General features: G+C 39.3%; 1 protein-coding gene across 2 annotated transcripts in view; it reads right to left on the bottom strand.

Annotated features, from left to right (window-relative positions):
• Positions 1-19,041, bottom strand: part of GRIP1 (glutamate receptor interacting protein 1) — a 301,151-nt gene that overhangs the window by 190,888 nt on the left and 91,222 nt on the right. The gene's annotated exons all lie outside the window — the stretch shown is intronic.

Below are 19,041 nucleotides of genomic sequence, written 5' to 3'. Positions count from 1 at the left end.
TTCTTTGACCAATGAGTCTTTTCTACTTTGTTTTTCATGCTCTCCCTTACATATATGCCATGACTTTTCAATAAATCACTCCTTCTTGCTGCTTGGAAGAGGAGTCGTGTTGCTGTACTCTTTTGCCACTTCCTAGCCCCACAGCAACAGAGTGGGATGGGAATTTCCTTTGGTTTGTAGGTTTACTGCACAGTTTGACCTGGCAAATGCAGCACATGACCCCGTGGAGCTGGGGCAGCTGTGGGAAGGAAGCTCTTTCTAGAGCACCAGTTAATATGATGTTCTCCTGTAGCTTAATCAGCTCTGGTGACTCATCTCCCCTCTCAGTTCCTGTATCCGAAATTTGGGTAGCAGGGACGAAGGTGACTTAAAGGAAAAACGCTCTGAGGAGATGAAATTAATCCCAGAGGATTTCCTGACATAAGAGTCTTTCAAGGCACTCTGACATGCTCTGGGGGCAAAAGCACTGTCAGGCTGGCAGCCGAGGCTCAGGCGATGCCGTGGTGATGCTTCACGCTCCAGTGGAACACAGGGCTGCACTTCTCAGAGCCCGGGCACGCAGCTGGCACTGCTTCAGCTCTGCCAGGAAGGGGACAGGCTGCCTTCTGATACACTTGTATTTCTTACCTGTTTTACATACATACATGTGGAGAATAGCTGGATTGTGCAATTCATACAATTATATGTGTAAGAAGGAAAACTAGCAAGAAAGGGCCAGGCTGCAGGGGACACCAGGCTACAGCTGTATGAATGAGAGCAAACAGACCCAAGCTCACCCTGCTCTGCTCTATCTGCTGTAGAGGATGGAACTTCCTTTTTACGCCAATTTTCACACTATTTTGAACTCACTCCTAACATTACAGCAAAGGTTGATAAAAACAATGACAAGTAATGAAGCAGTTATAAAAGAAAATTATATAAAGTAAATGTTATGAGTGAAAATAGAAAAAGAAAACAATGATCATATTTTAATCCGTTTTACTACTCTGACAATCTTGCACAAACATGGACAGGATGTTATTGCCAAATTTCAGCAAAGTAAAAGAAAAATTTTGAGCATCTTTGCATAATGGGAAATTCTAGCAGAGTAAGGCTTAAAAATTCCATTTTTTTCTGCAATTTCCATTTTAGGTTTTAAACAGGCACATTTAATTGTATCCTTTTTTAATGTACTATACTACATCTAGAGCTGAGACATTTTCCAGTAAATGAAGAAAAACATTTCCCACAGCCACAAAATGCTTTCAAAGTCTCCAGTGACAGCACAGTTTCAGTGATAAAACAATAGTTTTGTAGCACACAACTGCCTCTATTGCACTCCATTAATTCTTGCCCACTGACATTACAATCACCCCCTACATTGTTCACATTATAATAAACCTCTTCGGAGTTTGTTTTAATTAGAGATATACACCCCCAAACTCCTGCTTTTTTACTCTTCTATCAGATAATTTTACTTAAATTAGTGTTCAAGAAGCACTGAAAATTCCCATTCCATCTAGCAAGATCTCATTGTCATCAGAAGCTTTGATGTCTGTGAACCTGCTTACAATGCCCATCACTGACTCAACATATGCAAGAGCTGGATACAAAGACCACAGAGAATACAAGGGAAAGAGCTGTTACTTCATTGCATCCAAACAGAAATCCCTATTCTTTCCTTTCCTGTGGAGGTGTTTCTCTTTAGCTTTAAGAGTTGTTGGTTTCTCCTTATTTTTTGGGTGCTAAGACATTCCTTCACAATGAGTTTACTGCTGTAGCCCTGCCATGCATTCCAGCAGTCCAAAAACAGCAGAGCAAAACACACCTCTGCATTTGAATTGCATCTAATAAAAAAAACAAAGTAATCTCTAACTGTACTAGTTTTAATTAGCAATTTTTTGAAGGGCTGGGAAAACAGTGTTGTGGATAAAACCCATGGTGTGACAGGATGCACGCAACTGTACAGTAAAAGGAGTTCTTTAATTACTTCAGTATGTTGACTACCTGGATTAACTATGATCTTTGCAGAAGCAAATGCCACACTGCTTACTTCAAAGGCCTCTTATTCAGACCGTGTTTTCCTCAATGTTTATGTTGCAAATATTTTTGTACACTACTAATATAAGGTTATGGGCAATGTTGCTTCCAAAGAACCATACGGATTCTGAGAGACTAAAATGTAGCTCTGAAATAATCATAGCCCCCACAAATCCTACTGCCTTATAATATGCCTTTTCAAGGCTATTGTCTTTTTTTGATGCTGCACTTCTGATAATTTTGATCATTCAGAAGTACAGACTCTCTTTTTTCCCCCCAAGACCTTTTAAGCTGTGCAATTCAGCTGTCATCTCTCACAGGAGAAGCTATGGGAAGTAACAAAAGAATATAGCCTGGCAGCTTACCTTGAGTGACTCAAATCCACAAGGAACCAATGCTGTCTACTGACTGGGAGCTCTAGTAGCCCTCTTTAGACCACTAAGACCTGGATCCTCTCAACATAGCATCCCTGCTGCCCACAGCACCTTCCCTCAAGCACCAGCTGGAGCCACAAGCCTTTGAAAAACCCACTACCAAACTTGATGTCCCAGAGTCCTTTCTGACCTGTCTACCCTGTGATTGTATGGCAACTACATTACACAAGTATTCACTACCAACGTGACTCCTTTATCATAATGCACCAAGCATGTGCCTCTCTCAAAAACACCATTATTATGAAGAAGCTGGAGTAAGTGTTCAGTGATTCAGTGCTACTCCAGAGAGCACTGCAAGCCACTCTAGATAGTACACTGTTCTGCACAAAAGTAGATTTTAAGAACTGAGCGATTTCTTTTTCCCCAGAAGGCTGGAAGGCTTTTCTTCAGCTATCTCTAGTGTGTGCACGTGTACAGCCACACACAGAGTAATCCACTCAGTACAGGACTACCAACAACAGCACACAACCACTTTGCTAGAGCAAAAGATTTGCTACTTTTCCATGACCACAATCATGGAAAAACATGTTACAAGTTGCAATTTTAGTTTATTTGTATCACATATAGCTGCTATTGCAAATTTCTTGCATTACCATGTCTGATGCCTTGAAAGATACACACACACTTGCACAGGGGTGTAATATGAGACATTCTATCATTTTAATCCTACTTCACAGAACAAGCACACCTTGAATAACCACATTAATAGTTAAATGTGTAACTAGAAACAAGAAATACACAGAAACCAGCAAGGCAAATTCTATCAGCCAATCCTCCTGTGCTAAATGCACCTGTCTGCAACCCTTTGTAGCTTAAGATATGGGTGTGGGTTAACCCATGAAAAGCACTTCTCATATCCACTACTTGTAACAAAGTCCAAGCTGAAGAATTTGCAGTAAGAATGTTCAAGAGGCACTGTGCCTTCCAGAGCACCAGCTTTACTACTACATTACAGATCCCACTGTGTTAATCATTAAGAGCCTGGAAACTCATGTTGAGAGAGAGGTATGACAGCAACACATGGATATATTCACTGACATTTAATACAGTCGCTTTGATTAATTATTAAATCTCTAAAATGAACTTGGTGCTTGAAATGGCATTTCAAAGGGTCCAATGTTCCCATTAGCAAATTAACTTTACTCTCAACACTTGGCACTAGTTGCTCGGAAACAATTATTTTAGACATCTAAACACACTTCACTTAATCCATACACCCCCAGTCTGGTTACCCCATAACCCTGCTCAACAGATTTACATATTTTTGGTATTCCCTACATAGCCTGACATTCAATTTTCAAAAATAGTATCTTTGCAGTCACTGAACCTACACTTAATTTCATTCAGTATGCACAGCCATTTTCAAAGTCAAAAGCATGAAAATTGCTCAGAAAGACAATTCAAATTTTATATATTTTATATACATATAAATACATTAATAAGTATTTCTCACATAGAATTTTTACTTGGGAACAAATACATGCAGAGGAAAATAAAATATTCAGGACAGGCAATCAGTCAGTACAGGAGAAGTTTGTACATCAAAACACCAAATACACCTAAGGCGAAAGTTTAATAATTGCTAAGTATTTTTGTTTTGCTTAATTCAATAGGTGTCTCGGGGGGGGGGGGGGGGGGGGAAAATCATACACACAGTCAATATCTAGCCAGCATTAATTAGACAAGCAAAAACTCACCGCTACGAGCACTTTATGACTCTAAGCAAAGAGTAAAATACATCTTGCTGACAAGAATTACCTAATTTTTGTTTTCTTCCTCACTGCTTTCAGAAATACTTTATTTTTCCTATGAATGCTTTAAATGCTTTGCAGGAAAGTAGCAGTTAGGTGACTAAGTGTGGGATCTGATTTGGCCCAAAAAAAGCTACAGCCAGGAGGAGCTCATCAGCGGTGTCCACCTACGAAGAGTGATTTTGGGAGAGCTGACGAGGGAGGACTGGGATGGGATGCAGCCTCCAGCCCCACAAACCCACCTGACCTGAACAACAGATCAGCTTAAGGCCAGCACTCATGAATCTGGGCTTCCAGCAGCGTGCAAAGCTAGAAAAAACCCCAGCAGGTCCCACACAGCCCCTGAACAGACAAACAGAGGAGGTGGCTGAGACTTGGGAAGGAATCTCTGGCCTTCTGCTGAACACTGCTCCTGTCTGATACACCATGGTATTCCATTTATAACATTCATCAGTCTCGCTTGAGGGTGTGTGTGGGCCAGCCAGATTAGTTTTTGTAGAAATAAATCTCATTCCCTCACATTTTTTGAGACTGGTTTCAAATTAAAATAAAGCAAGGAAGTGAAAACAGACCTTCACTACTTTGCAATAGTGGTGGCCCCATAAGTGGCTTAGTAAAAACAACTTTTACAACACAGAAACACTGATGTAATATTTTTAGGCAGCTTTAGTCTTAGAATACTTGAAAAACAAGTTGTAGACAGGCTGACATTTTAAAATAATTTTGCAATTCTGCATCTCAGAATGGCTCCTAGAGTTAAAGGTTATCCAAAAGTCACAAACCCTTTTCCCAGAGTAGACTCACAATCTTGAGATTGACACACACTGTTCTGTACAGAAAAAAAAATACATGGGGAGGGAGTCCATCTATTTGTTTCCATTTGCACATTTAATAAAACCCAGGCTAACAGCTGGACTTGATTATCTTGGAAATCTTTTCCAGCCTTAATGATACTATGAAATGGACATGGACACTGTCCTGTCTCTGGCACCTCCTCACCCAGTACCTCTGCTCCCACCTGAAACTGAACTATATAGGCTATCAGTAAAGTAAAAAGAAAGATGACCAAAAAAAAAAAAAAAAAAAGAGAGAAAAAGATCCCGCACAAATTTTCTCCTACATTTCAATCATTCTTCAAGAAATGACACTTCACAATTTATCAGCAATTAAAAATATTAGTAAAAGAAGCTGCTGGTGTCCTTACATGCCAAGTGCTGTCCATCAGATACTGAGCAGCACAGAAGCATCAACCCAGGGGACAGCCAGGCAGTCTGCAGACAAGACTGGAAGGGAGGCGTCCCCAGCACACAACACAGAAAAATGTTTTCTTGTCAAATAAATATTTACTTTCTTATATCCTATGGCCAAAAAAAGCCAAGAAAATAATCTACAGATAAAAACCCAAATATGTCTGAAGTGGTTTTGAAGATGTTTGAACTCTTGAGGATACAGGAACTTTGCCTGTTAGGGAGGTTGCTCATTTTTCCCCCTTCACAATTCAAACAGGTTCGCTGAGTAGAAATGCAGGCTTATCTACACTTAAGGAGCACCATAAGGAGATTTTGTACAAGCTGCTCTTGAAATAAGTGCAGAAAAGCGAAAAAGTCATTCAGAAATCAAGTCATGATTTCTGAAGTATATATATATAACACAAACACACAGAGAGATATCTGAGTTGAAATTTCAGCATCAAGGGTTTTTGCTCCTAACAATTGCTCTCCCAGGAGAAGCTCAGGAGTGCCCATGCCTGTTTCCCCCTGCCCCACAGACACCAACAGGACTCTCATACAGCAAGAGCAGTCACTCAGTTCTGCATTAGACTTAAATCTAACTGCAGACAAAGAGACCAAAGCTTTGTACCTTTCATCTCCTGCTGCTGCCCTAAGTTCCAGATGTAAATGATTCATTCTACAGTGACTGCACCTCAGAAGTTTGCTTTGCTGCAAGTTCTTCAGGTCCTTCTTTTCACACATCTGAAGAAACAACACTGAGCTGCTCTAAGCAAAGAGATCAATATAAACACAGAACTCATCTTTTGACATTTCCAGTCCTTCATACCCCACCAAAGAACTGCAAGCTGTCACTCACCCCATGTGCATTTCCTGCGTGCACATACAGACCTGCTTAGCTCCTATCCAAAAATCAGTCAACAGCTACAGCATCCCACTGGCCTCCCTACCAAAGGGAGCACACATTCATTTGCCAGGATTCTGTAACAGCAATTGGCTTTCCTACAGTAAAGAGCAGCAGTCATAACCTCTATAAACTCCATATAAACCCACTTTAACTCAGAGCGAATAAAAATGAAATAAATAAAAAATCACTGTACTTGGCAGGCAATTTAACACATTTAATATTTACTACAATACATCTACCTACTTCAAGTTTTGCTCCAGTGGAACAGCATTTTAGGGTCAGCATCAAATAAGTCTCACTTTTTGTCTTTCTTTTCCTTCTTTCCCCACTTCCTGCCCTCCAGCAAGCATTACACAGTTTAAAATGTTAATATTATTATAGGTTATAATTTTAAATTCTAAGCAAAGGCTCATGTATAAAAGATATTGGCAAGAATAATTGGCTTTTCCAAAGAAAAGAAATCAGCAATAAAGTATATTAATCAATGATTATTGAATTCTGTGCTCCAGGCTAGTGGTTCCTGTCAACAGTGGTCCTTCAGAACAAGGGTTTCCTCTTTGGCTTTAATGAACAAGACTGAAATAATGCACTGATATGAAATAATGTAGAACATTATTTCTTATTGTCTTTGTTTTTTTTTTCCTTAAGAACCAAAATGAAACAGAGCCACCATGCTTACAAATTCTCTTAGAGGAAACAATACAGAGATACTGATCTCTCAGTTAAAAGATGTTTTATCTCTGTCAGAAATGAGTACAGAGTATGGAAACACAATACAGCCAACAAACACCGGGAAGAAACTGTCAGAATTAACATTCTGCTCTACCCACCCACACCATTTTCTCTCAGGTTCCCAACTACAGACTTACATCAAAGCTGTACCAATGGCACTAATCACACTATGGAATTACATGCCTGGCATTTGCAGGACCAAGTCTTTAGCTGGCCTACAGCAAGGCACAGCTGAGACAATACAAAACCTCAAAAAAACCTTCCACTGTCAGCTCTGCAAATCTGCTTGATAAAATAAACACCAAGCACAAAAAGTACAATTACTGCAAACAGATTTTGGAGAGCTTTGTTTTCCATGCAGCAGCTATAAACAAACAAATAAATCTCCCCATGCATTTTAAGATGCACAGAAAAACACATTAAAACCCAAGACCAGAACCCCTGATGAAAACAGCTGAATTTGCAGATGCAAAGGCTACTTGAACTTCACCTCCTCTGCTTCTTACCCAGACAGCTTCCTATTCACATTTTTCTGACCTAGCCTTAAGTTAAGGCATGCCCAGTGGTCTTGGGTCAAGCCTAAAGGCAGGACATGCATCTTGAGCTCCAGACTATCCTGTCACATTTAACAACTGACCATCCCCTGGCTTGCTGAGCAGCACACACTAGTCTGTTTAAATAAATAAGTAAGCAGAAAGAGCAGCTGGCAGCCAGAATACAAGTAACTTATGCTTTTTACAAGTAAACCATGTACTGTAGACCAGGAGCAGGCGTTTTTCATTTTGCAGTAGTAAGACACACACCTCTGAACACATCCTTTCCTGTCTGAGTGTGACTAGAAAGCCTTCCCTGCCTGAGGGTTTCAATGACTGCAGATGGGATGAGCTGGCTTTCTCCCCTTTGCACCAATGGTTTGATTTTATGACAAAACTGCAAGAAAAATCTTTATTAGACTGTAAATTCAGGAGGCATTATGTGCCATTAACTTTATTTTTCAAGCAGTTCCATGTATGTAATTCAGAAAATATATAAAATTTCTACTTTGGGAAAAAAAAAACAAATCAGGAAAACAGGGTCATTCAATTGCCAAGGGCCCAGCAGAAGAATTAAAGAACTATATGCATCAGCAGAGAGAAAGGGGGTTGGGCAAGGATTTAAAAAAAAAAAAAAAAAAAAAAAAAAAAAGCTGCCCACAGTAGTACCTAGTGGGCTGTATATAATGCCAATATGTGTGTTACCTAATTTAGATATTATCACCTAAGCCTTCTTTCCATACTATGATCCTTTTTACTACATTAGACTGGACTTCAAAACTGGATAAATCTTCGAGATTCCACAGGCTGAATTTAGAAGCCTACAGACAGATAAACCCTTCAGTGATCTTCTGGGAAGCACTGATCATTTTCTAACAGTACAATAATCAAATGAAAAACTCAGGAAAATTCACCTCTCGAACTATTACAGATTTTTAAATACTGATTATTCCTCAAAGTCTTTTTTCAACTTAATTTAGCAGTGCATTTAAAAAATATAACTTGCGACCAAGAAAATATTACCAGTAATTTCAAGAATGATTTTAACTATTTAGAGAAGCAGTTAAAATGAGCAGAAGTGATTATAAGTGTTTATTAATCACCTTGTGTAGGGTACTCAAAATCAAGTTACATTTTTCTCCTTATTTGCACACATCCCCTGTATCAGCTGGTGGTAGTTTACATAAAACTAAGGCATAAAACTGCTGCTATTTACCATTTCATTAATTAATCATATAAGACATGCTTATCAAGTCATCAAGACTTACAAAACATTTTATCACAAAATAAGAGCTCACTCACCAAAACTACATTTTCCTTACCTGAAAATCCACTGACATTTTACCAATGCATAGAATGCCAACATATTAAAGCTGTGTAAGAATGAATTCTAATCAACTGCTTTCACAGAATTTTAAAAATTGCCTTAATTGCAATTTTGAAAGAGAGATTTGAGCATTTTCTATATATTAAACCTATTTTCATCCAACAGAGCAGTGTGTTACCTTGTCCAGCTCCTCTACTCACACTGATGTAACCTCTCTAATAATTATGCCCTGAGCAACATTTTTATAAGAGACTTAAACCAACAGCTAATAAACTTCTTTCACTGTCTAAAAGGAAGAAAACAACCTATTGTGAATGGACATGTGGCTGTAAAAAGCTCAATTATCTGCACAAGACAAAGGACCACAAACTCCAGGCTGTAACTAGAACAGCCTTCAACAGTTTTGCTCAGTCTGTGGAAACAATTTGCATGACACAATCTGCCCTATAAAATCCACAGCCCTTCATATTGTTATAAGAGCTTGAGTTCAAAGGAGCAGTGAAGGAAAAAAAAGATACCAAAAAATCCAAAATAAACTAGAAAGGAGCACTGCTTTCTACCCCCTCAACAACAAAAAACAAACACTGAATTGCAGCACACGAATCAAGTACCAGTTACTAAACAGAACTGTTCAGTGCATTCTCCATCCCTTGTGATATGCTTGGGAGTGGCAGCAGCATTTTAAAGGGATGGTTGTGCTCTTCCAGCAGACAAACCTTTTCCTCTCTATTCTCCTGTAGCAGAGGGCTGGGTATTCCTGCATGAAGAAGCCAGCTAAGAAACACATGACAATTGGGAGAGCAGCTGATTGTTTTCAATACCTACTACAATCATAAATATATTTCTATTTTTGTGAGATGTTTAGTGTAAACCAATAAAAAACATAGGTAAATCATAATTAATCTAAGCTTCAGATGACTTCTCTTTTTTCCTGCCAGGGTATGGCAGAAGTGAATGCCAACAGTGCTGCGGATGCCTGTGTAACTCCTCTGCAAATCTGTGAAGCCCAGGTGAAATATGGGTCAAGCTACAGAGGGAGCATTTTAGAGACTACCAAAATGTCATTAAATTCATGGGGATTTCAGAGTTCCACCACCATGCTGCACTCAATTACTGATGGGCAGCTATAACCACCAGCTGAAGAGCCCTGGTTTCTTCACTTCAGAAGCCATTCTGGTCTCCTTTTAGCAATGAAAGGGAGCGTAGCATTTTCATGACAAGCCACGTGACATTCCACCACCACACAATGGAAAATCCGCGTTCCTGCCTTCCAAACTGTAAATGCCACCAGACGTATTCAGATTTACTGACAACTGACCTGAGCACTACTGCTGCTGCTGGCAGTGCTCTGCCACAGATCCAGGCTCTCTCCCAACTTTCCTTCAGAGGCATTTTCTCATTTTCCCTAAACTGGGCTGTCAGATGCAATGTCCCCATCAGACAGTGTGGCAAACATCCCTTTCGATTTCCGAGCATTCGGCGCTCATACGGCTGGCACTGCAGCCTGCAGCTGCTGCTGAGACTCCTCTCTTGGTGACCACACAACTCAGCTGGGCTCCTACAAATGGGGTGCAGGTAGGAGGTCATCAGGACTTTAAAAATTTCCTACTCCAACTTACAGAAAGCAAGAGCAAAAAGCGTGTATCTCCCTGTATTTAATACATGTTTGCATACCATTCATTTTTTACTGCATTTACTTGGAATACATTGTGAATACTTTCTTTTCTCTTTTAATAGAGATGCTACCCGCTGACAGAATATATTATTAAATTGAGGAGCTTTACCCTTCTGGGAGAGGACAATGGCATCAAAATAAAACAGAGCTGAGCAGCCACAGAGCTTGTTAAATACACCCAAAGGAAGCATTTAAAAACAGACTTCAAAACAATTTACTGAGTTAATACTTCACATTCTGTGTACTTTTGATTTCACTTTGTTTTTTCACAGTTAAACAGTATTTCCCCCAGAGCTGTCTTAAATCTCTCTTTTCTCCTTTCTGCTTTTCAAAGTTTGGCTCTTCCCATGGTAATCTTTCCAAAGATAGGTCACCTCAAGCATCTCTTATCATCAAAGTACCCAGAGACAGCCAAAAAAATCAATCTGCTTCCTCCCTCCTCTGTTCCACAGCTGCTCAGTGTTCCCTCAAAGTGAACGCACTGAAGTGATACACGTGTGATCAGATCCTATGGCCACTCATCAAAATTTACTTCTGCATCTTAACTTCAAGGAGATTTTGGTTCATTTATAGTAAATATTACATCAACAACACGTTGTTACAAAATTTTCACGGCATGCTAAACCCCAGGGGACTGCTGGGTCCATGCTCTCTATTGCCTGCAGGTGCACACACACAAACCATTAAAGAAGCAAACTGCAAGTTCCAGATTTAAGAATTTCTCAACTTGGCCTCCTTTTGCACATGCATTACAACACCATCTTTAATTACCTGATCTACTTCTTGCATGAGACCTTGTTTCCTTTAATGCCCAAAAGAAATTATTTTAACTACCCAATAAATTATTTAGGACCTCGCTTTCCCCTCATTGCTCCAAGTGTAATTCCATACCTTAATTCCCACCCACTGTTCAAGCCCTAGACAGACATTATTTTCTCCCCAAGTTCCTCTGTGGTGCTCATCACTGAAGCACTTGCTAGCTTAGCAAACACTCATTTATTTCCACAGCATATGAAGGAGAGGTACCATTAACCCCATCTCACAGGCAGAAAACCAGACCAGAGGGAGATTATCATCAAAGGTATGCAAGAGTTGAAAAGCTGCAGCCTGAGATGCCTTATGGCTGGATTTTCAGACTACTGAGGCTTATGTGATTTTTGTGTATACAAACCAAACCTCCCTTGGCTACAGCAACTGGTGCCAGACATCTGCAAATTCATGCTCTCAAGTGAGGAAAATGAGGGATGAGCCCTGACAGGATTTGCTGCAGCCTCTGTCACACCAGCACTACAGCAGAAGTGATCAGGTCCTTTACCAAGGATTCTTTAATGAGAGGCCAAATGAAGGTCCTAGAGACACCTCAGTTCTCCTGTCTTTTAAATGTGGACTATGTGTCCTCAGAATGATTTGTGTATAATTTCCTGGGTTTCAGAAGGAAACAGAAAACCTTCTGAACAAATTCAGTAGCATTAAGGTGCCTGTGTCATCAGCAGTGTAATCCTTGTGGACCCCCGTACCCAGACACAGCACAACCCCTGTGCTTTTCTGCTGAAAAACATTAAACAAAATTGCCCAATAATTTCTGTATATACAATGAGTACCATCACATTTGTCTTACAGAAATAATAATTATGGTAAACAGGTGTGTTTATACTCATGATGATGATTAATGACAGCTCCTGCCATGCCCTGCTAACAAAACACAACAATCCTTCAATAAATGTTTATAATCTCATTGGCAGGGGACTTAATATTGTTTCTTTCTTTGTTCCACTAATTGTTTCAAGTTTTCCATTGGAACCAAAGGCTGGTGTTAAAAACTGACACCTCAGTAGTTGCTTCTACTTCTCACTTTAATCTTAGTTCGTATTACCTGGTACTTCATTCACTTCACAAAATCTAAGGAAAAATAATCACATCACTGCATATTCATGATGTAAACTGACAAAGCCATGATAAAAACAGGACTTACACATCATTTCAGGAAGTAGGAAGCCCAGATATCTCTGAATTTCTTTGTCTGAATGTTAACATCATATATTCTAGACACAATAAAATATAAAGGGTGCCAAATTCTCCAAAACACCAAAGCACAACCTTATACAAGCAGCCACTATAAAAAGAGGAAGACCTAGAACAAGTAAATTTCTTGAGCAGGGACAATCAGGATCTTTAGTTATTCAGTAAAGAATAGGACTGGAAAGTAAATGAATGAAAAGTAGCAGAGAAATTGGACACTCACAATTGCTAGCAGGGAGAAATGTTTCCACTTCATGCAAAGAATTATATAACTCAGGTCTGATTATTTCAAATAAATAAGCTGTTTTCCCTCAAGTGACTCCAAAGCAATGTTTTACTCTCCATGCTCTGTGCTGCCCCAGGAGGCTAAGAGCCACTTCTGGAAGAGCCACAAGGGGTCATTTAAAAAAAGCAATCTTATTACTAACAAATTTATTACTGGCTGTTGCACCACAGTTTTAAGAAGAAAACAAAACCAGGCTTTTGTGGCCTGTTTCAATAATAATGAACATGTTTCACCAAAACCAGCACACATCCACCTGGCAAGAAGAGATGCATGGCCCCAGTCCTGCAGGGAGCCCCAGAGCCTCGGGTTTAAATGCCACTAATAGACTGTGTGGCTGGGAATCACATTACTGCAGCACAAGTAACACCACCAAATTATTATATTTTAATTATATAAACAAAAAAATGCAGCTAAAGCCACTATTCAAACAGACTAAACATCTACAAACACAAGCCTTGTCCCAAGACTTACATGTTTTAAGTAATACAAAACACAAAAGGAATAAAATAAGATTTTAATATATGCATATTTCTTATGGGCTTAGAAAACCTGAGTAATTTTGTGGGAGGCTGAAGAGCTGCTAACAGTCTTCTTTTCATTATCTACTCCTACTAGCTTGCTTGTCTATAAAATGAGAAGAGTATGTAATTATTTTCCTCCACTTGGGTTCCACTGGAAAGGACGCTTTCACTAGAAACCACAATGAGAAAAATGGCAGATAAATGGGATCATCTCCAAAACACACACACATAACTCACCAGAGTCAAGCAATTCACTACAAGAGGATGGTTGTCATGAAATATAAAACTGCACTAGATGCAATGACCAATTGTTAAAAAAAAAAAAATACAACAACAAAACAACAGTTTTTAAACAAATTTTAACACCTGTGTTGAAAAAAATGAAAAAGCAAGAGAAACAGCACATAGGCAGACCCTTATCTATTGACTGTGTGAATTTTATCCAAAATGGAAAATATTGCAATTGTCACATCGGAAGTCTTAGCAGTGGAAGCAGAGACAACATCATTTGCTACCACTTTTGTTTCATTCAGAAAACCCTGAATGGGGAAGTTGTCACCACCTGTCCCAGCAGTAAAGCTCAAATACAGCAGCTTCCTTTATCACTGTGGCTGGCTTGCAAACTGACACTGGGTGGTAGCCCTGTGATGACAGAGTCTGTCTGGACATGGGCATCACACCCATGATGAGCTGGAAGCATTGGGGCTATCCAGATCTCAGGAAAAAGTGGTGTATGGAAAATAGAAATACTCAAGACCTGTAGTCCATTAATGAAAACCTCCAGATTCCAACAACCATAAAACAGTTATTAAGATGAAGGAAATAAGAGGATTAATAAATTTTAGGTTTTTTTAAATATTATTTTCATTGTGTTTTCAAAGTCTGCCATATCCTCTACTCAAGTTACCAAGCCTTTTTTTCTTACAGGCTTTAGCAAATACTTTAGTTTCTAAGAAAGCTGACATTTTACTGTACTGACACGACAAGATCTGTGATGGGTGAAGAACAACCCCCCCACACATGCACATCCAGTTAAACTGTAAACTAGCAACACACAACCATTGTAAAATGAAAAGCAATTGTCCTGCATTCCTCATCCTCAGGATCAATTAACATCTCTGATACTTGAGCAAGAGATACTAAATTCCTTTGTCACCACCTGACTCATAAAATCATTAACTCTTCCACAACCCCAATCAAATCTGTGAGATTGCTGCAAACAAGAATTATTTGTACCAATTTACCAAATGGAGAAAATCTTGACAAGAATGATGTTGCTACCGACCACAGCATTAAGAAACCATAGGCATGGCACTCCCCTTGGTGTTTTGTCTTATGCATTTAATACAGCTTTAAAACCACCTTGGGTATGAAATTCAAAGTCATTTATTCTCAGCATTTTAGTAGCCATGGTGTGGGAGTTTCTGCACCATAACACTGAGCTGTGTTGGAGAACAACACCCAAATAGAGTTTTTCTGCTGACACCATCCCAAGAAGTGTATCATACATACAATATTAATTTTAATAATTCCCAGACTTCAGTCAAAGAGGACATTTTCAATTCTGAGTCTTACAAACCTTCAGTTTTTCCTTTTTTACCTTATTTGCTAGGCTAGGAGTCAAATACTTTCCCTTCAATTTCTAGTGATGACACAGGGAGGGCAAAGGGCAAAAAATGGGAAAACCATCACACGTATTTAGGGAACAAATTTGAAGAGGTTGATGGTACTAAACTGAGTAACCAGATGATTCTAACACCAGAATTGTGAAATAATTAACAGATTGCATCCGAGAGGGAAATGATACATGACTTCACTGCAGATGCAGACTATGGCAGATTACTTTGTCTAACATATCAATGCCCTGTTACACAACATACACTAGGCCTTGACAAAGGATAGAAGAAAGTTATTCATTGCACCCTGGTGACTAAATAGAACATTTTAAGGTCAAGGCTAAAATCATGGTACCTCTCAGGTTAGTAGGTGTTTACCAGCAGAATTCTTCAAACATTGCTTTTTTGTGATCATTAATATTGTCACTGCATCTACACAAAGTAAAATCTTTATGCCAACAGACTATGCTGTGAACCATGTTAAGAAGAACATCATAAAAAGAAGAAAAAAATCTCTCAGGACATGGGTGACAGACACCAGAAGTAACACAAATAAGCCAAAATAGGACCTGCATGTTTCATGAAACCTGTGACATTCCAAAATTAGTTGGAAGAAACAAATCCTTCCAAATATTTTGAAAAATAAAGACTTAGTGCTGAAATTATTTTAGGGTGTGGGAAGAAGTGTTTGTTTTGGTCAGAGGTGACCAAGTCAGGCTGGGTCCTAAAACCACACTCCCCCTCAAGTCTAGGCTGAAACTCAAAGCTCTTGGCACAACACCCTGACTTCAGCAACAGGATTTATGTCATACCTGGGAGCATTCCAAGAAGTTCTGTTACACAGTATTCTTGCTGGTTTGCAAACAGTCTTTGTAATAATTTAACAAGGGCCTTTTTCATGCAAAGCCTCATTATAAGGAACAGGTTGAATGGCAGTGCTGTAATGCTGCTCAAGATAAGCAAGATGCTTTTTAAAGTATTTTATACAATAAGCACCAACTTATCTGAGTAGGTTGGGTAGCAATTTCATCACCCTCTATGTTCACACTGCAAAGTCTCACTGAAATGAGCATGATGCCTGCACTACTAATGCTAATATGTACTTGCATACCAAAATTATTACCTTAGTTTTTCTAGCATTACATAGCACAGACACTTCAGAAAGATAAGAGAGCGAGTGTTGTAAGTCAAAATAATGTTAACCATTAACTGAACACAAGTGGATGAAATGTCCAAGAAAAAAGACATCTGTCTTAGCAGCTGGGGTATCTTTTTTCACCTGGGGAGCTTTAGGCAGTACTGTACATTCCCTTCATCCAGCTGTATCCATCTAATTCAGTCTTCCATGGCAAAGCTTTGGAGATGTAAAGGCAGTATACCAAACAGTGGGAGCAACAATACCCCACAATATCCAGGCACAGCTGGGCTGAGGACAAACTAAAGTCACCTTTTTCCTGTGATTCCCAGAGGCCTATTTTGTTTTTAACTTTGTTGTCTTTGTTTGATCCTGCGGTTATTCTAATGCAGTTTCTGCATTTTTCCATTAATTCTGCCTCCCTGTACAACACTCTAAGCCATATTACAAGCAGGGGAAGAGAGAGAGTAACAAGCTCATAAAATGATTGTCTCAGACAATCTTCAAATGTACTGGCTAATTAGATATATAACTCATAAATGATGATGGAGAAGGGATGCCTAACAACACAGAGAAAGGAAACTAAATCTAAAAAAGTTACAGCTTTGTTCGGTTGAATGAACAGTAGGCATTTGATTTCATTAGCTTTGATATTCTAAAAATTGTAACATTAAATGTAATCTTTCCTGCCAGCACACATTCTTCTAAGCAAACAACTGCAGAAGGAATGGCTGTTAAAAGCTCTGCAATTATTTTAAATTTGTACTGTAAATAGTGCAAAACCAGATCATAATTAAATTAAATATGAAACACTTCATTGTCCCAAACACATGAAATTGAATTTGTAGGCAGCATTTATAGTAGCACCAGCAGCATCTTTTCAAATTTTACACACTGCTTGCTCTAAGTAACTACCACACCTATCCAACCAACACACTGACATATAAAGCACATGGAAAGACCAGACAAAAGCAACTGAGGAAGAACTGTGCTTGAGATGAAATCTCTATAGAGACTGCTTGGCTCAAATCTCCTGTGACAGTTTGGTTTAAGTAACTCTAACTCCTTGTGCATTCAGCTCTGTAGGGCTGTGTGCTATTTGGAGTTCAATTCAATCTGAGTACTTGAACACTGTTGAAAGCATCACTTCAAAATCTGACACACATTTCATCCTGTCTGAAATACTTCAGACCTCCACAAGCTGAAGTGTATACTATTCTTTTATTTTCTAAGTAGAGTAAAAGGAAAAACCTATTAGATATTTGGCTCAGCCTTAGTGCCATACATTATGTTAAGAGCTAATAATTTATTAATTGTCATTCAAAAAATCCTTATTACATTTGACAGTTTTTGGAGAGGCTTTGCTCTCTTCTTTAAAGGACCCTTCAACAACAACAATCAGCTAGGGAAATATTTTGACATACAACTTTGACATGTTCTTTTGATTTTCATATTAAAGCAAGAAAAAGTTACGTGCTTTCACTAACATATATTACTTTCAAATTTTTCAGTGCTAAACAGATTTAAAATTTTTAGTTCTTGTGTAATAGATTTTGTGCACAGACTTTATGTCACTATGTTACCCATTATGACTGCATTGCCTCTCAAATAGATCTTTTTCTTGCAAGAACTCTCTCAATAACATAGATAAGTTACATAGTTTAATATTATCAGCACAGTAAGTTTTCTTAAAAATGAAAAGCAAACAAAATTGTATCAAGAAGCCCAGTAATCAACCAAGCATCCTACATCAATAGTCTTTAGGAGATAGGCAAGTATGGCACACTAGGATGAAGACAGCAAGAACAACTCATTTCCTAATTTTCCACAAGACAGCAGTTCTCTGGTGCTGCAAGGCACAGTCAAATTTATCATTCTATCTTAAAACAAACACAAAGTTATGATTTATTTCAGCAAAGCAGAAATGAAGCAAAAAAGACACTGACAGTCACTCACATGTATAGAACAACAAAGTGCATCAAACTTCAGCAGCTCAACAAGGCACTTCACTGCAAAGGTCCCAAACCAGCAGCCAAAACAGCAGAAACAGGCAATTTCTGCTCATGGCTGGTTCTACTGCCATCACCTCACCCTGACAGTGCCACACAGGACCCCAGGCAGGGGCTGAGTGTGGCTTCCCTCCTTCCCACCCTCCCTGTGGCACCTCTGGGCACACATCCTCTCCTCCAGAGGACCATGCCAGACCAGCAGCTCTGAAACCTGACAGGCAAGCAGACAAACTCTGAGAAGCTGCAGGGTCCAGCATACAGTTTGCACAGAGATTTCTGAGCGGGTGGTTTATTTTGGTTTTGGCAGAGCTGCTGAGTGCCAACACGTGAGTGCCAGCAAAAAAAAAAAAAATCCCCGCTTAATTCTCCAGGAGTGGTCCTGGACCTGCAGCGAGGAACCAGCCCACTCGATTTACTCACTACTGAAAAGATCAGGTCACAGCAGAAGCTTAGTAAACTGACTCTACCTCAATACCAAACATTAATCACCAACTTCAACTTACAAATGAATGCTCACGGCCTCTGTAGTGCTTTAAAAATACCCACAGAGCCTTCCAAAGGCACTCCACAAGGGCTACCGCCACGCTAATCGCTTCTCAAAACAGTGCTTCAACAAAAGGTTTCCAGCAGTCAGACTGGATTAACTGCATCTGAAATCTCACCAGGGTCTGCAGACAGACCCTCTACTTTGAGAGCTCCTGTGCCACTTCAGATGCTTTGTATTGTTTGTCGGCAGCAAAGCCAGGAAGAGCTCTCACAGGAACTGACTTTTAATACATACATGAGGCTCCAACAAGGGAGGAACATTGCACATATTTCTGGAGTTTAAACATCTTAACAACATAACA

Source organism: Oenanthe melanoleuca, chromosome 1A, assembly GCF_029582105.1.
Source record: "Oenanthe melanoleuca isolate GR-GAL-2019-014 chromosome 1A, OMel1.0, whole genome shotgun sequence".
In the NCBI taxonomy this organism is placed as follows: domain Eukaryota; kingdom Metazoa; phylum Chordata; class Aves; order Passeriformes; family Muscicapidae; genus Oenanthe; species Oenanthe melanoleuca.
Note: the sequence above shows the minus strand (reverse complement) of the source record. Positions and strands in the feature narration are given on the sequence as shown.